We start from the raw sequence: 17,024 nt of genomic DNA, 5'->3' as shown, positions 1-17,024 counted from the left end.
CACACAGTTAAACACGCATTAGAACAACACGTAGGGCTAATTCGGCTCGGGTCTTCACATTTTCCCAGAATCCCTGCTTGCAGAAAACGGTTTCCTCAGCTTGTTCGGGGCTTAATTATTCACGTGAGGTGACTCTGCGGGGAAACAGGGGTCAGAGAAGTAGGCCCTGCTCCCCTCCTCCTCTCCTCCCTTCTTCCTCCTCCCCCCTCCTCCCTCTGCTAGTTGAAGACTTTCTCCTTGAAAGGGGGTGGGGGCCGGGGCCAGTTGTTGCTTTGAGTCCCACAATTACTAGGCAGTGGCACTCACTCCTTCTTTTATTGCTTCTTCACTTTTTCCTTAATTTTATTTTATTTTTTAAAAAAAAAATTTTTTTTTCAACGTTTATTTATTTTGGGGACAGAGAGAGACAGAGCATGAAGGGGGGAGGGGCAGAGAGAGAGGGAGACACAGAATCGGAAACAGGCTCCAGGCTCTGAGCCATCAGCCCAGAGCCTGACGCGGGGCTCGAACTCACGGACCGCGAGATCGTGACCTGGCTGAAGTCGGACGCTTAACCGACTGCGCCACCCAGGCGCCCCCTTAATTTTATTTTAAAGAGAGAGCATGCAAGCGGGGGAGGGGGCAGAGGGAGAGAATCTTAAGCAGGCTCCATGCTCAGCCCAGAGCCTGACGCACAGCTCAATCCCACAACTCTGGCATCATGACCCAAGCAGAAATCAAGGATCTGGCACTTAACTGAGCCGGCCGGGCGTCCTGCTTCTTCACTTTTCATCAGGTGCCTGGTGCAGTTGAGTCCTAAGTCTCCGGTTCACTCCCCTCACGTGCTCCCACCTCTCTGCAGTAATGAACTTGGAGTGGTGTGAACGGGCTGTTAGTGGGCTTGGAGCACAGACAGGGAAGGTGTGTGGCTGCACATCCCCCAAACCTGAAACAGGCAGAAACGGAAGTCACGGGAGCCCGGCGGCCGCAGGTTCGAAGGCGGATTTAGCTGTTTGACCGACTGAAGAAGGAATCATCACCATCCCATTCAATTAGCTGCATCCTGCTTTTGAGGCTGGTTACTTGAGGGCCTGGGAACACAAAATATATTAACAGAACAATCCACAAAATCTTCAGTAATCACACTGATTTTCTTTTATTCTCCCACAATGAAAATAGCTCTGTTGGGTTTTTTTTTTTTATGGTTATATAAATAATAGCTGCTTATTACTAAAAAAAAATTTAAACTCTACAGGAAGGTATTGGGAGGGGGGAGAAAGTCAGGATCGCCTGCCACCCAGACATAACCACTGCCTGCTTTTGATGACCAGCTTTCACATCCCTCATGCTTCTTGCACAGACATGTGCAATTTTAAATAAATGGAATTATATTACAGACGCTGCAGGTTTCTTTCCTTGTGTTACAGAGTGTTTGTGAGGTTACCTTGCTGTCTCTTCACCCGACGGCCCCTCCCCAGGCACCTACTCTCAACAGCCTGTTGTATCAGACAGGCTCGGACAGGAGCAAGTCCCCATGCTCATATCTGCCATGAAGGACCTGGTCTCCTGCTCCTGGACCATCCCGCCACACTGCCATCGCTGAGACCAAAACTATTTCAGTCTCTGTTCAACAACCCAGGAAAAGTGATCCTACAAAACCCTAAGTCACTTCAGTGCTAGAAATGGCCCAACAGCTTTCCATCTCTCGTCAAGATCATAACAAAGGCCTGGAAATAAGCCACAAGGTCCTGCACGATCCACCTCTCCCTAAGTGTCATCTCCTGCCATTCTGCCTGTGCACCCTCTGCTCTGGCATTACTGGTCTCCTTTGCCACAGGGTCTTTGCACCTATCATGTCCCCTGCCTAACCCACTCTTTCACTAGGTACTTACAAGGCTCCTTCTCTCACCTCCTTCTGATCTTCATCTTAGCATCACCTTCTCCGTAAGGACTTTATTTGCCACTCCATTTAAAATTGTACAATCTTCCCCCAACATTCCTTCTCCAGACACCTTTCTCCAGCCAACGTGCCATACATAGATTTTACTCATTTATGATCTGCATCGCCCCACCAGGAGGCAGACTCGGTGACAACAGGGTTATAATCTGATTCTGTTTGTGCACTGCTGTACCTTCAGCACCCAGAAAGCACTGCCACAGGTACGTGCTCAGTATTTGTTAAATGCGTGACTCACAGGATCTCCAGGGTGAAGCAGGGGGCCTAGATAATCAACGAGGGCTTGTTCAGTGACTGCAAGTTCCTCCTACAGCTACACTTGCAAGGTCAAATGGTTCCATGAGCCTTGCTGTTCACAAGAGTAGGCAAATGACTTTTTATTCCTAGGGTACGCCCTCTGCTCCACAGACTCCAGAAGCCACAGGTCACTCCTCTCCGGCTGAGTCAATAGCTCAGATGATCCAAGATGGGCTCCACATGGGGAACCTGGGGTACCCCTGCCTCTGAGTCCTTCAAGGTGTCTCCAGTGGGCTTCCCCATCAGTATCCCTTCATCGAGCCCCTCCCTCCCATGCCTTCACATAGATGTGGCTTCTGTGTCTTTCGGTGAAAGCCAGCCAGTCTTCCAGCTCAACTTTGTGTAGGACCCACCAGCCAGCAGCAAGCCAATGGTCATCCTGAACTCTTGACCAACACTGCAGCTCCCTATAATCCCACCCCGTCCCTGACTGCAGAGAGGAATCCAGAAACATCAGCCTCCTTCCTAGGGCACAGAGGAGGTGACTGCAACAGATAACTTGAACCTGTTCGTGGTTGGTTTGTCTTATGTTATGGTTTGTGTCTTTGTTTGACCGTTAATTATTATTATGTAATATGGACTATCTTTTAATTTTTTAATGCTTTATTTTTTGAGAGAGAATGAACGCAGGGGAGGGGCAGAGAGAGAAGGGGACAGAGGATCAGAAGCAGGCTCCTCACTGACAGGCTGACAGCAGCGAGCCCAACATGGGGCTCAAACTCACAAACCATGAGATCATGACCTGAGCCAAAGTCAGACGTTCAACCGACTGAACCACCCGGGTGGCCCATGGACTATCTTTTAAAACCTTATTACCTGGATAATAGAGGCAAGGCAACAAATGTATAAAAGTTCAACCTCTTTTGAATTGTAATCTGTTCTACAATTAACTTGAGGGAAGTGGTGGGATTGGTATGGATGGGGAGACAGTGGATCAGGGACTCCTTTGTCCCTGGTTTGAGAGCTTCTGACATCTGGCCAGAGAGTCTGTCTATGGAAAGAACACACATACAAAGAGACACACATAGAGACACACACATACACACACACGCACAACATTCACAACCCAGATGGCAGGAGCCTGAGTGCCAAGCTCTCTCTGGCAAAGGCTGCCTGCCTCCACTCTCCCACCATACCCAGGATCAGAAGTACAGAAGACTAAAAATTTCTAAATGCTGCCCCTGGCCTTGCTGTTGGAACACTCTCTCAAAATGAATACGTATTTCAGCTACCACCAGAGCCAGTCCAACTTCCCTCCCTGATGCTCTCCACTGCCTCCTTGGAGAAGGAAGGGCCAGCCCCCTCCCAAAGCCTTCTACCTTCTTCTTCCAGGAAAAAGCTACTCAGACTTGTCAACAGGGAGATCAGGAAGGGAAGGAGACTAGGCCACTCTATCGTGCCCAAATCCCTGCCAGCCGACAGGCAGATGGCTCCCTCTATCACAGGAAGGGGGTGGGTGGCCAAGGTGGATGTGGGCCCCTTAGTCAGTTCAACATTTGGAGGAGTATCTTCTCCCAGGGTGCAGCAGGATTAAATTTTTAAAGACTAAAATATAACTGATTTACAATAAATGTGAAGGTGGGAGCACTCGTGAAATGTGTAGTTCTACCAGTTGTAGGATTTCTTCAATGTAATTATGTCTCTTTCAACTACATAGAGTAATATGAACTCCAGGCTAGACATCACACATAAAACAGCTCATTTAATATAAGCAGCCTGCAAGGTAAATATTATGATGTCATTTTATACTGATGAGATAAGTCATGTTCATTGAGGCTAGAGGCTCACAGTGGATAGGAGGTATTCTTGTAACTATTTACACCGCATTAATCTCAGATGGATGGATGGATGGATGGATGGATGGATGGATGGAAGGAAGGAAGGGAAGGCAGATGAATGGATGGATGGGCAGATTAGTAACAGAAGAAAAGGCAACTAGACCACATTACTTCCCAATATACTAATAGTATGCTACTTAAAGGAATGAATTCGATTGATTAGTAATTAGCATTTCCACAGCTGAGAAAAAGGGAAGCAGGAAGTGGAGGAACTACTGTTATTAGAACCTGTGCTCTGGACCCAGACTGCCCAGGTTCAAACCTCAAACCTCAGATCCACCATCGACTAGCTGGATACCCTTGGGCTAATTATTTTTCTCTGCACCTCAGTGTCCTCATCTGTAAAATGGGGATGTTATAACTTATGTTATTGTGAGAATTGCATGAGTAATGTAAAATAGTATGTCGAGTATTTGGAACTTTGTCTAGCACCTAGAGGGTGCTCCGTGAGTGTTGCTGTTGTTATCCACATTTCTCAGGAAGAAACGGAAGCCCAGGGAGGAAGATGATGCTTATTTTGCAATTACTCCAATAATACCACTTTCTATATTGATTGTTGGCAACCCTTTATCCAGTCACGGTGCTACAAGAACATTTCAAGTCAATTCTAGCCAAACAATCCTCAGTTGCAGTGAGGACCTATATATATTTTTTAATATTTATGTATTTATTTACTTATATTTATTTTTCTTAACGTTTTATTTATTTTTGAGACAGAGAGAGACAGAGCGTGAACAGGAGAGGGGCAGAGAGAGAGGGAGACACAGAATCGGAAGCAGGCTCCAGGCTCTGAGCCATCAGCCCAGAGCCCGACGCGGGGCTCGAACTCACAGACCGTGAGATCGTGACCTGAGCTGAAGTTGGACACTTAACCAACTGAGCCACCCAGGCGACCCTACTTATATTTATTTAGAGAGAGAGAGAGAAAGAGAGAGAGCGGGAGAGAGACAGAGAGGGAGACACAGAATCCCAAGCAGGCTCCACACTATCAGCATAAAGCCCTACGACGGGCTCGAACTCACAAACCGTGAGATCACGACCTGAGCTGAAGTCAGAGGCTCAACTAACTGAGCCGCCCAGGCGCCCCTGCAGTGAAGTGAACACTGACACTGAGTGGGATATATAAAGACTACAAGCAGGTCAGCATAAGCTCAGGTTAGGTTTTGCCACTAAATCAGTTTTGCAAACAAATAGAAAAGCTTTGGGCTTTCAGAGCTTTTTGGACACCAGAAAGGCAGACAAGGAATGGTGGACCTGGAATGAACGATGAGCTATGTTTCCCCCTTGTCCAGGCTGCTATGAACAGTTTGTACCCGGGCACCTGGGGTGTTCAGTTGGTTCAGTGTCTGACTTCAGCTCAGGACATAATCTCGCAGTTTGTGGGTTCAAGCCCCAGGTTAGGCTCTGTGCTGACAGCTCAGAGCCTGGAGCCTGCTTTGGATTCTGTGTCTCCCTCTGTCTCTCTCTGCCCCTCCCCAACTCACACTCTCTCTCTCTCCCTCTCTCTCTCTCTCTCTCTCTCTCTCTCTCTCTCAAAAATAAATAAATGTTAAAAAAAAAATTTTTTTTAAGAGTTTGTATCTCATCAACGTTTGCTCAGCACTCACTGTTCTAAGCTGTTTACGTGAATGGTCTCATTTGGTTCCCAGAACAACTATAAAGGATAAGCAACCAGCCCAAGGTCAAGCACCATTTGTGATTAGCTAACAAAGTTTCCCAGCCAGTGAGGCATTTTCAATCCAGTTGATCCTTGAACAACACAAAGGGTTCAGGCATCAACCCCCATGCAGTTGAAATCCACATATAACTTCTGACTCCCCCCAAACTTAACTACTAATAACCTACTGTTGACTAGAAACTTCACCAGTAACATACACAGGAAATTAACAAATTTTATACCTTATATGTGATATATATGTGTTTTTACAATACAGTAAGGTAGAGAAAAGAAAATGTTGTTGGAGTGTATGCGAAGTGTCTGGCACATAGTGAGTGCTGTGTGTTTGTTAAACAGATAGGGAAGTCACCCCCCTCCACTACTCCCTTCCCTCCCCGCCTCCCCCAACCCCACCTCCAGGTCGCTCCTCCAGTAGGCAAAGACGTTTTCTCCTCCGTTCAAATGCAATTTTCCAGCCCGTTCCATTCCAGAGAGGGGAGAAACCCCGGGGGGCGGGGAAACAGAGTTGAGCCTCTTCCTTCTCACCCCTCCCTACCCTACCCTGCCCCACCTCCCAATATCCCAAGCCACCCACTTCTCTTTGTCTCTCTTTAAGCGACCCCGAGCCTTGTTCTGCCCCGCCAGGCCCCCACAAACCGGGAGCCGCCCCCCCGCAAGGTTCCGAAAAATGCTCCCTTCGCTTCACCTCCCCTCCCCAGCGCCCCCAAGAGCTCCACTGCCTGCTTGCTGGGGGCCTGGGCAGGCAGTAGGCGGGACGTGCGCCTGGAGCTTTGAGCTGTGACCCGAACCCACACACCGCGGCCCGCTGCGCCTCCCAGTGGCGAATTGCAGAATCGACGGCAGAGCAGGTCTGCAGAGCCTGGAGGTCCAGAGGAGGCCTCTGCAGGGGCAAAGGGAAAGAATGCAAAAGAAAGGGAAACAGGGCGGGTGGAAAGAATAGCACCAAAAAGCCTACTGGTAGGCTCTAGATCACAGGGAGTAATTAATTCGGGCGGGAAAGCAGTGATCCCTTGTCAGGGCTGTCTGCAGGGGCGCTTTCACATCCCCCCACCCTACCTCAGGCTTCTCCCACCAGAGAATACTTGGCTGGAAACTGAGGCTCCCTGACATCCCTGCCTCCCCTGGGCCCTGGGCTGGTGAGGAGACCAAGACAGAGGGCTGTCGTGGCGCTGAGGCCAGGAGCAGCTTCCCTCCAGATCAGTGGTGCTTGGAGAGTCCAGATTCCTATCCCAGCTCCTCCCACCTCCATTCCACCAGCCTGTGCCTGCATTTCCACACCTGAGAAAAAGGATGATCAAAATAAACACCTCCTAACTCCCCCCACGTGGCGTGTGTGACACTCAAAGGACAGAATGCTGAGGAAAGCATTTGGAAGGACAAAACCATCATCATTCAAAGTGTCTGATCCATAGGACTTTAGTAAGTAACCATGTGACGACAGGCCTTTACAAATATACTTGCTTAAGGTTCCTCAAGTCCTGACGATCAAAAACTCCTCAGATGAGACATTTCTTTTTGGAGGGGAAAGAAAGGAACACAGAGTTGAGATCCAAAATTGCAAGGTTCCATATGGGAAATTTAAATGATCAAGAATGTCTTGATGATTTAACTATATAGAAGGCAGCTCGCTCTTTAGGAAACCAGTGGAATAGGCGTTATGATCCCCTAAAACATTTGGAAGATGAAGGAGGAGCCAAAAGAGTTGTCTAGGATCCTACTCAGAACCACTTCAAAGGTAGAATCGCAGAATCACGGGACCTGACCTTGGCCAGTGATGTCCCTGGCAGCGGTGGCCATCCAGATTGCAGGAACACCTTCCCTAGTCTACCTGCAGAGGCATATCCCCTGTATAAGAACAAATCTACCCACTGGTCCCATTCGGATCTCAGAGGTGGAGTCCAGGCCTCCTGACCATTGGTTCAGTGTCACAGAAACAAAGCTGTCCCCACTTCAGAGTCCAGCACCTGGAACCTCTAGGCAGGATAAGAGTTGACATCAGAGTCAGGGAGAGAAATCAGAAGCAGCCTGGCCCCAGACTCCACCCCAAAATGGAGTAGTGAGCCAACCACATTCATCCACAGCCTCTATACTACGGGCAGGGTAAGAAGATCTGCTTTAGGAGGTAGGATTGGGGCAGGCTGACCAGAGGCCCAGCACCTGTCAGGGCACACATGAGTTTGGCATTTCAGTTCCTCTGGTAAAGACACCTCTTAAAAGTCCCCTTTGCTACAGGACCCTATGCAGGTCCTACTGGTCCCCTTCTCCCTTCCCCTCTTGTCCTCTCTCCCTAGCCAGAGAGGTCACACTCATTGTCCTCACAGCCCGTGTGTTTCCACTTCCCAGGGATTTTGTCCTGATTGAGTCTGCTTCTCAGGCTTCTCTTCCCCTTAGCTCATATGCTGCCGTGCAACATCTCTTTCTTCTTGATGATCTTACAGAGAATCTTCCAGAATTTTTGGATGTGAACCTTGATAAACATTGCCCCTGAAGCTTCCAAGCCCAGTGGGTCATCGGCATTTGTTGAGTATTGCTGTGTGTGTGTGTGTACTTGCATGGAGGCAGGGAGAGGGCTCCCTCTGATGTCAGTTTCCACCCTGGAACCCAGAGGTTCCAGGTCTGGACCCTGAAGCAGGGGCAGATCCAGACCATCCCCCAGCTCATGCTGGCAGTACTCGTTTCTCATTAATTCAACAAGTCCCCATCACTTGCACCCGGTGTTCAGTGCTGTGCTGGGTATTGGGAGACTTCCTAGGCAAGACGAGATGCTCTCTCAGGACTCCCTCCCTGCACGCCCCTCCCCTGTCATTCTGTCCTAAGGAAAGGCAATGCTCATCTGACCAGTCACATACAAGGGCAGTGATTGGCCCATATTTGCCAGTGGGTGTGGTGACTATTCCTAAAATGTGGACTGGGGAGTGGCTGGCCTGGCCCGCCCTTCCATTCAGTTGGTACAGTTCGGTGGCCCAGGCTCTCTCCCTTGTTCTTCTATGTGACTGGCCAGAGCACAGAAAGAGCAGAAATTTGGAGAGAACAAGGCCCCCCAGGCTCATCCCAGTTTGCCAAGTGGGGTGTGCTATCAGGTGTGACTCTCCTTTCTTCACTCCTCTTACTCTAGGTCACCATCTGAGACTTTGTGGGCAGTGCTTGCTGGGTTTTTAGGTCTGCCTGGGTCCTCTGGCCATAACACATTATTAGCCCCCTCCTACTGCCAATACCTTTAATAATAACACCCCATGCTCCGGAAGAAGCAGTTCAGCAGGTAGGTTAGAGTTAGACTGTGCTACAATTCAAGGTAAGAGCTAGAATATCAGAAAGTTGGGAAAGGCCTCACAGAGACAGCAGAGTTTAAGATTGGCCTTGAAAGGTATATAGGACCCCACAGACATTTGGGGACATGGGAATAGGCATTCCAGGCAGAAGGAACTTGGCTGTGGTTGGAGAAGCGTCAAGAGTCCAGTTTGGTGCTGGCTGCATGAATGTGAACAATGGAAGAAGATTCTGGAAAGTTAGGTAGATGCTACAGGCTGGAGTCCTGAAACGCTGGGACAAGACATTTCCCCCTAATTTACTAAGGCACCTGGAGCCACTGAAAGCTACGGAGCAAAGAGGGCTGTGGTCAGGACTGAGCTCTAGAAAGAAGAATCTGGCAGAAGCGCATGGGATAGATTGGAGCCAAACCAGACAAGGGCAGGAGGACCAGTCAGGTGGCCTGCATGGTGACCCAGACAAGCAGAAGGTAAGGGCGGGGCAGTGGAACCAGAGCAGGGGCGCCAGGGGGGAGGGCAAGCACAGAACCCAAAGGACTAGAACCCGAAGGAAGAGAGAAGACAGACTGTGGAGGGTTGCTAGAAGGTCTCCAGGAGGACAGGGGTGCCCTCCACCAAAAACAGGAGGTCAGGGAAGGTGGGGCTGGTTTGCCGAACGTAAACTTGGCCACCTGCCCCTGGGCCTCTCTACCTCACCTCCTACCGCTGCCCCAGGACCCACCTCCAGTCCATGCCGGCACGGCTTTCCATCAATATCCAGAGTGTCTCTCGCTTCCACTTCCAGTCTCAGCTCAAGCACTGCCTCCTCCAGGAAGCCACCCCTGAGCCCCACCTCAAGGGCTTAGCTAAATCCCCTCTTGCTTACCTCCTCCCTAACACTGGTGCTGCGTGAACTACAATTGCTGGTTCACTGCTCTGTTTCCCCATCACCCCGAAGCCTTTTGAGGACAGGTGTTTATTTAACATGGAGGCAACAACGTTTATTGGGCACTTATCATGTTCTAGTACCTGAGAACATACTGGGGAGTGAGTGCGGCCCCTGCTCACATGGCATGCTGGGTCTAGTGGAGGAAGCAGGTGACCAGTTGAACAGACTCTCCACACCATGGGGGGGGGGGGGGCATCTCTTCTTTGACTCTATCTCCCACCCCTAGCAGGCCCTGGTCCAGAGAAGACTCTTTATAAATGATGGTTGAGTGAAGGAAGGACACGCTGCTTTTGAAGTGTGGCGGGACATCCAGAAAGCAGCCAGGAACAGAGGGCTGGAGCTCAGGAGAGAGGAGAGCCGAAGGGATATTTTCAGAAGTTGGCCCCCTCACCTGTGAGTTATACAGGTCGTGCTAAACTTAACGGGTAGAGTGTGTGGGAGTCCCAGAGCTTACAGGGAACATGAAAATGAGGGAGATTCTGCATTCCTGAGCTGGCTTAAATTAACGGGGGACACAGCCGCAAGCCCAGCTGGGCTGCTCCCTCTCTGAACACATCAGTCAAAGAGAAAACGCTTACACCATGGAATGTTCCTGCTCAAGAAAGTGCTAGAGTCCGTGGCTGAGGGAGGCTGCCTCCGTGCAGTGCCCCAGACAGCAAATCCTATCTCTGGGCTCCAGACCAACCAGTGATAATGTTTTTCCTAGTTTAATGCAAGACTTCGGGTCCATCGGAATGCCTGTGGCACTAAGCAAATCTAATGGAGATCCCAAAGTGACATCAAATATGGAAAGGGCCTGTTTTGGGCATAGTTTCTGCTGGTCCTAAAAAAGAATTATCCACATTCCCAGTCAAGAACTCCCCTTGTGGCTCCCTCTCGGGGAAGCCAGCCCACTGAGGCCCCCTTCCCTCTGCCTCACCCACCTCTGAAATGCACTTATCAGTGCTTAAAGCCAGACCACAGCTACCCACAGTCTCCAGCTGTCTGAAAACACTTGCAGGGAAACAGAGCCTCCCCAGTCAGATGGCAGGGCTTGGCATTGGAGAGGATTCCAGACTCTCCTCCTCTGAGCCCCCTCCCCACCGCAGCCCACCTCTGTGGTGCCCATGACCTCTGGCTCACCCTCCAGCACCACATTCAGCATCTGGAATCCAGACTGAAGGCCTCGTCAAGGCAAGGGCCGTGTCGTTTTGCTCACTGTGGCATCCCCAGCATCTAGTACCTCTCCTGGCGCACGGAAGGCCTTTTACAAGTATTTGTGACGTGCAGTCAACAAACTCTGAGCACCTCTCGTATAAGCTATAAAGATGTGCCCGTTGGGTTTTCTGCCTGCTGGACCTGTCCTTCCTAGGACACTGCGCAGAAAGGACAGCCAGGGGTCCTCCTACCGAGAGCCTGCTCTGCAGGCGACCTGGAGCATCCTGGGAAGTATTGGGCTCCAAGGAGTCCGTGTCCAGCGCCTTTCTGCTCCCTCGGCCTCCCTCTGCCTGAGCGTGGGTCTAGCCAACACCCTCTCTTTAAACCTGCAATGAACACATGCCGGCCCCTTCCCTCCCCAGCTGTCCTGCTCCCCTCCCCCCAGAGCCCCTTTGCCAAACATTCCTGGAAACATTCCAGAGGGCATCTTCTCAGACAAGATAAATGGCATGGCTTCCTTACCAACCTGGGACACCTAAGCCTCCCAAATTACTTCTGCCTTTGTTCTAGACAATGAGGTGGGGAAGAATTCCTCACCCTCAAGAAGGGTTAGAGCACATTCTAGAAAGACAGACAGCCGGCTCGATCGCCAGCATACCTTTCCTCCAGTCCTCCAGTCCTGGCTCTGCCACTTACTTTCTGGTGACACTGGGAAAGTTCTGCATCTTTGTTGGCCTCAGTTTCCTCACCTATAAAATGGGGATGACATTAATAGTTCCTACTTCATTGGGATGAAGATTAAACAAAATAATCCATGTAAAACACTTGGAAAAGTGAGTATGTGATACAAGATTAACTTTTATTATAATTATTACCTTTAGGTGCTATTATTATTACTGTTAACTATTATTATAATTATTTTCTTTAGTTCAGAAAGGGCCTCATCAGAAGGTGCTTACTTCAGTACACACACACACACACACACACACACACACACACACGCACGCTCACACACACTGGCTCCCTCTTCCCAGTCTAGGGTGGCTAATTAAACCAGAGCCCTCTGCCAGCAGGAGGCCCCTCCCCACCTACTTATGGAAACACCTCTGCCAAATATCACGCTCTCCCCTCCTCCAACAAAAATGATTTTTTTTAAGATTTTATTTTATTTTTTAATTTTTTTTTCAACATTTATTTATTTTTGGGACAGAGAGAGACAGAGCATGAACGGGGGAGGGGCAGAGAGAGAGGGAGACACAGAATCGGAAACAGGCTCCAGGCTCTGAGCCATCAGCCCAGAGCCTGAAGCGGGGCTCGAACTCACGGACCGCGAGATCGTGACCTGGCTGAAGTCGGACGCTTAACCGACTGCGCCACCCAGGCGCCCCAAGATTTTATTTTTAAGTAATCTGCATTCCCAACGTGGGGCTCAAACTCACAACTCTGAGATCAAGACTCACATGCTCTTCCTACCGAGCCAGCCAGGTGACCTCAACAAAAATGGTGTCATCCCACACCCTCCTATACGCTATATAGGAATCACCATAGCCTGACTGCTGTAACATACGGTCTCCCAAGCCAAGGGCTCAATACAACACAGGCTTGTTTCTCATTCGTAATCCTATATGTCAGGGGGAGGGATATTCTGCTTCATGAAATCATTCAGAAAACCAGGCTCCTTCCTAGTGGCTCCACCATCTTCCTGGGCCTTGGGGTCCCACCCGGGTCCTCTGCACCCACCCAGAAGGTGGGAAGAAAGCACACGGAAGTTTTAGGAAGACAGGCTTTAGGACCATGCTGGGCAGGGGTGTGTGTCTGTTTAGCCTCTAGGGTTGGCCAGAAGCTCAGTCCCATAACACCACCTTACTACCCTGGAAGCTCAGGAAGAGTCTTTCCAAATGTCCAAGAGGAAAATAAAATCAGTTCGATGAACACAGCCTACTGTGTGACCTACTCCTGAAGCAGAGGCTTCTCTAGAAGGGAACTTGAATGTATTTTCTGAAGGACATGCTCTCAGAAAATAGCCCCAAAACAGGGCCCCAGGTGTCCCCCTCCAAGCCTACATCAGATGATGACCCATTGCACCTCGGCAGCCGAGGAGAAAGAAGGTGGTTTGGGAATGGGACAGAGCTGGACCCACCTCTCAGCTTTGTCTCTTCCTCAGACTTCTCACGCCTTCTGCATCAGCTTCCTCTTTTGCAAAGTGCAAGTGGTGACACAGGGTGGTGACCAGTTGGAGGGAACACATGTAAAAGGAGATCATGAAGGGAACACGGCCCCCCTCCTCCTCTTCTCCCATGCCCCAACCTCACGGCACCGTACAGGGTTGAGATCAGGATGGTCTGTGAATGTATTTAAATAAACACAAAATCTGGAAACCCAAATCCCTCCCCGCCCCAACCAAAGCCAGCTTGATCCTTTTCATTCCTCCACCCCACCCCCAATCCCACACTTGTTGCTCTGACGCAGATGGCCTGTGGAGGCTGAGAACCAAACAGTATGGGGAATTGGTTGCTTCCTCAGCTCCTACAGATTCTGTCCCTAATTGCAAACCCATTTGGGATATATTCTCAAACAAGAGGCTTTGCACTAACCACTAGTTCCTAAACAAACAAAAAAACAAAAATCAGGGCTCAAGCCTTGTTCCTCATTCCCGCACTGCTGGCTCCTGGCACACCTTGCTTTAAAACAATTACTTGGGAAACAAAGGGCAACACCCACTCTGTTCGCCCCTCCCATCCGAGCAGGAGTCATTGTTCTCCTAGCAACGGGACCTGCCCCAGCTGCACTGTTTGGTGCTTGGGTTACCCCAGCCAGCAGCCGGAGGGCGCGCACCGTTGCTAGGAGAATCTGAACTTGAGTTTAAATTTGCAACCTCTCTTCCCAGGCGCACCTTTTCCTCAGCTGCAAACAGACACCCACTCAACAGCAGGACCCACAGCCCTGGGCCCCACAAGGAAATCCCCAGCTCAGATGAGACTCATGTGCCTCTTTTCTTCCCTCCTCTTTTTTTTTCTTTCTCTGTTGATTTTCAAACGGATCCAACAACCACACAAATAAACAAGAATTATGAAGAACTATCCATTAGACACTAACAACTGACCTATTGCCATGCACTGTTCTGGGGGACACAGCTAGGAAGAAAACAGGCAAGTCCTTGCACTTGCATCTGGGGGGGGGGGGGGTAAATAGTGAGATAACACATCGGTCGGGGTTCTCCAGACAAATGGAACCAGTAGGAAATACGTATGTGTGCATGTATACGTATGGGTATAGAGAGATTTATTTCAAGGAATTGGTTCATGTGATTGTGGGGACTGGCAAGTGAAATCTGTAGGGCAGGCTGGCAGGCTGGAAACTCAGGCTGGTGCTGAGGCTGCAGTCTTGAGGCAGAATTTCTTCTTCCACTGGGAAATTTCAGTTTTGCAGTTAAGACCTTTCAACTGATTAGATGAGGCCCACCCAAGCTAGAACGAGCATCTCCTTCCTTAAAGTTAACGGATTGTACACGTTCCCACATGCATAAAATGCCTTCACAACAGCAGTAGGTTAGTGTTTGATTGAATAACCAGGTACAACAGCCAAGCCGACATGGAAATTAACCATGACAGCTACGGATATACCCGTGTGGGGCAGTGATAAGTGCAACGGGGAAGGAGAAAGCAGGGTGATGGGGTCAGGGAGCCCCAGGCAGAGGGATGGCAGGAGACCCACTATGTGAAATACACTATGCTGCTCAATATGAACCTGAATGAAAAATAAACACACCTAGGCAATGCACTCAGAAAGCAAAAACTCCTCACCCGGTTATATATCACCTTGGTCGAGATTGTGCTGCATGGTCACCCAGACAGGAGATGCCCCTGGTAGAGCTCTCATTAGATTGCTTGACATCCAAAGCAAGCCTTACAGTCTCCTGGGCCTGTTCATTCTGCAGACACGAATGCCCATGCAACAGCCTCCTGACGTCTACGCTTGCTCCCTTCACTATCCTGCCTGGGTTCCTCAGGGTCCCGGGGCACTCCGGACAACAGGCCCTTCCAGCCCCCCAACCCCCACTCGGGCCTCCTGCCTCTTCTCCCCTTATCTCATCACTTGCATGCCCCTCTTTCTGCAGCTCGGTTCCCAATACCCTTGGCCTGATTCTGCCTCAGGGTCTTTGCCCTTTCTGCTTCCATGGGCTGAAGGGTCTCCTCTTGGCCATTTCCTCAGCTTTCCCACCGGCACCCTGCTCAGAAAGGCCAACCGCTGGCTAAAATAGCACCTCCCTGTCACTCTCTGTACCTTAGCCTGTCTGCTTTGTCTTCACAGCACTTACCTTAAATATATATTTATTTGTTAATCATCTGTCTCCTCTCACTTGAATGCAGGGGCAGGAACTCTGGGTTTCATGTATACCTGTGGTAAAATAACATAAAATCTACCATTTAAGGTGTACAATTCCATGACATTTCATACTTTTACAAGATTGTACAACCATCACCACCACCGAGTTTCAGAACATTCTCATCACCTCGAGAGGAAACTCTGGACCCATTAACCAGTCACTGTCCGTTCCTCCCACACACAGCCCCTGGCAATCACTAATGTGCTTTCTGTCTCCGTGGACTGTGGACATTTCATATAAACGGGATCATACCACATGTGGCTTTTTGTGTCTGACTTCTTTCACTTACCATAATGTTTTCGAGGCCCATGCGTGTTGTAGATCAAAGCACTATTCTGTTTCTTTTATGGCTGGACACTACTCCACGTATGGATATGCCGCGTTTTCTTTAGCCATTGGTCAGCTGATGGACATTTGGGTCGTTTGTAACTTCCACTATTTTAAGTGACGTTGCAATTAATATTTGCATGCAAGTGTTTGTTTGAAGGGCACTCTGTTTTGATCACTCTGTGTCCCTGACCTGTGAACAGACCTGCACAGAGAAAGGCTCAATAATTAAAAGCTATGGACAGTTGTATCTTCAGATAAATAAAAGGCAAGGTTTGGGCATCTGATGTCCTCAAGCTTTAGGTCCCCCTCATCTGCCCTCTCTGCCACAGCCCGGGACTGACACCCCTACATCTTCCTCTTCCCAAACCCACACTCGGGGTCCGCAGCCAAACCCCACCCAGCAGTGGGGCGGAGGTCCAGCTGGGCTCTTCCCCTGCTGCCCAACTCCCCGGAAGTAAGCATACCCCGGCCGTGGAGAGAAATAGGCCCTTCTGAATTCTCATGCAGCTCCAGGATGCCCCCAAAACAGAGCATCGCAATTAGAAGAATGTCTCTAAAAAAGATAATATCCCTGGCATTGGCTTCCTCAGGTTGCCATAACTAAGTGCCACAGCCTGGGTGGCTTAAATTTAGCAACAGAAATTTGTTCTCTCACAGTTCCGGAGGCTGGACGTCTGAAATCAGGGTGCTGGCAGGGTCATACTCCCTCTGAGTTCTCTAGGGGAGGATCTTCCCTTGCCTCTTCCTAGCTGTGAGGGGTTTCCAGCAATCCTCGGCGTCCCTCTCTTACCAGGACACCAATCATATTGCAACAAGAGTGCTCCCTACTCTAGTATGACCTTATCTGAACTAAATTACATCTGCAGTGACTTTATTTCCAAATAAGGTCACATTCTGAGGTACTGGAAAATTAGGCCTTCAATATATCTTTTGGGTGCCACAATTCAACTCATAACCTTAGAGACAGTAATGGGATACACATCCTTGACCTCACTAAAGTGTAAATGACTGATGAGGTAGGAGGTGGGCAGGGAACCGCCCTGCAAAAGAAGAGGGGAGAGGACCATGCATATGCCATGCACGGACAGGTGGTTCCACTAATGAGAAGTGGGGTAAGAGGACCAAGGATGGAGCCACAAAGACTGGTTTCTTTGTCTTTCCCCTGATTTAGCTGAGGGACTACAGTTTAGCAGGTGCAGCTGCCAAACAAATAAAGGGGGTATCGGG

General features: G+C 49.6%; 1 long non-coding RNA gene across 4 annotated transcripts in view; it reads right to left on the bottom strand.

Moving 5' to 3' along the window:
- Positions 1-640: 640 nt before the first annotated feature.
- Positions 641-17,024, bottom strand: part of LOC121011804 (uncharacterized) — a 68,040-nt gene continuing 51,656 nt past the window's right edge. For all 4 annotated transcript variants that reach the window (XR_005781773.1, XR_005781771.1, XR_005781770.1 and 1 more), the window contains 5 exons: positions 15,757-15,999; positions 15,399-15,478; positions 13,221-13,422; positions 11,739-11,829; positions 641-1,070 (listed from right to left, as the gene is read on the bottom strand). This is a non-coding gene — a long non-coding RNA (uncharacterized LOC121011804). The remainder of the gene's footprint in view (positions 1,071-11,738; positions 11,830-13,220; positions 13,423-15,398; positions 15,479-15,756; positions 16,000-17,024) is intronic.

This window comes from Herpailurus yagouaroundi, unplaced genomic scaffold, assembly GCF_014898765.1.
Source record: "Herpailurus yagouaroundi ecotype Mexico unplaced genomic scaffold, PumYag 195, whole genome shotgun sequence".
Classification (NCBI taxonomy): domain Eukaryota; kingdom Metazoa; phylum Chordata; class Mammalia; order Carnivora; family Felidae; genus Herpailurus; species Herpailurus yagouaroundi.
Note: the sequence above shows the minus strand (reverse complement) of the source record. Positions and strands in the feature narration are given on the sequence as shown.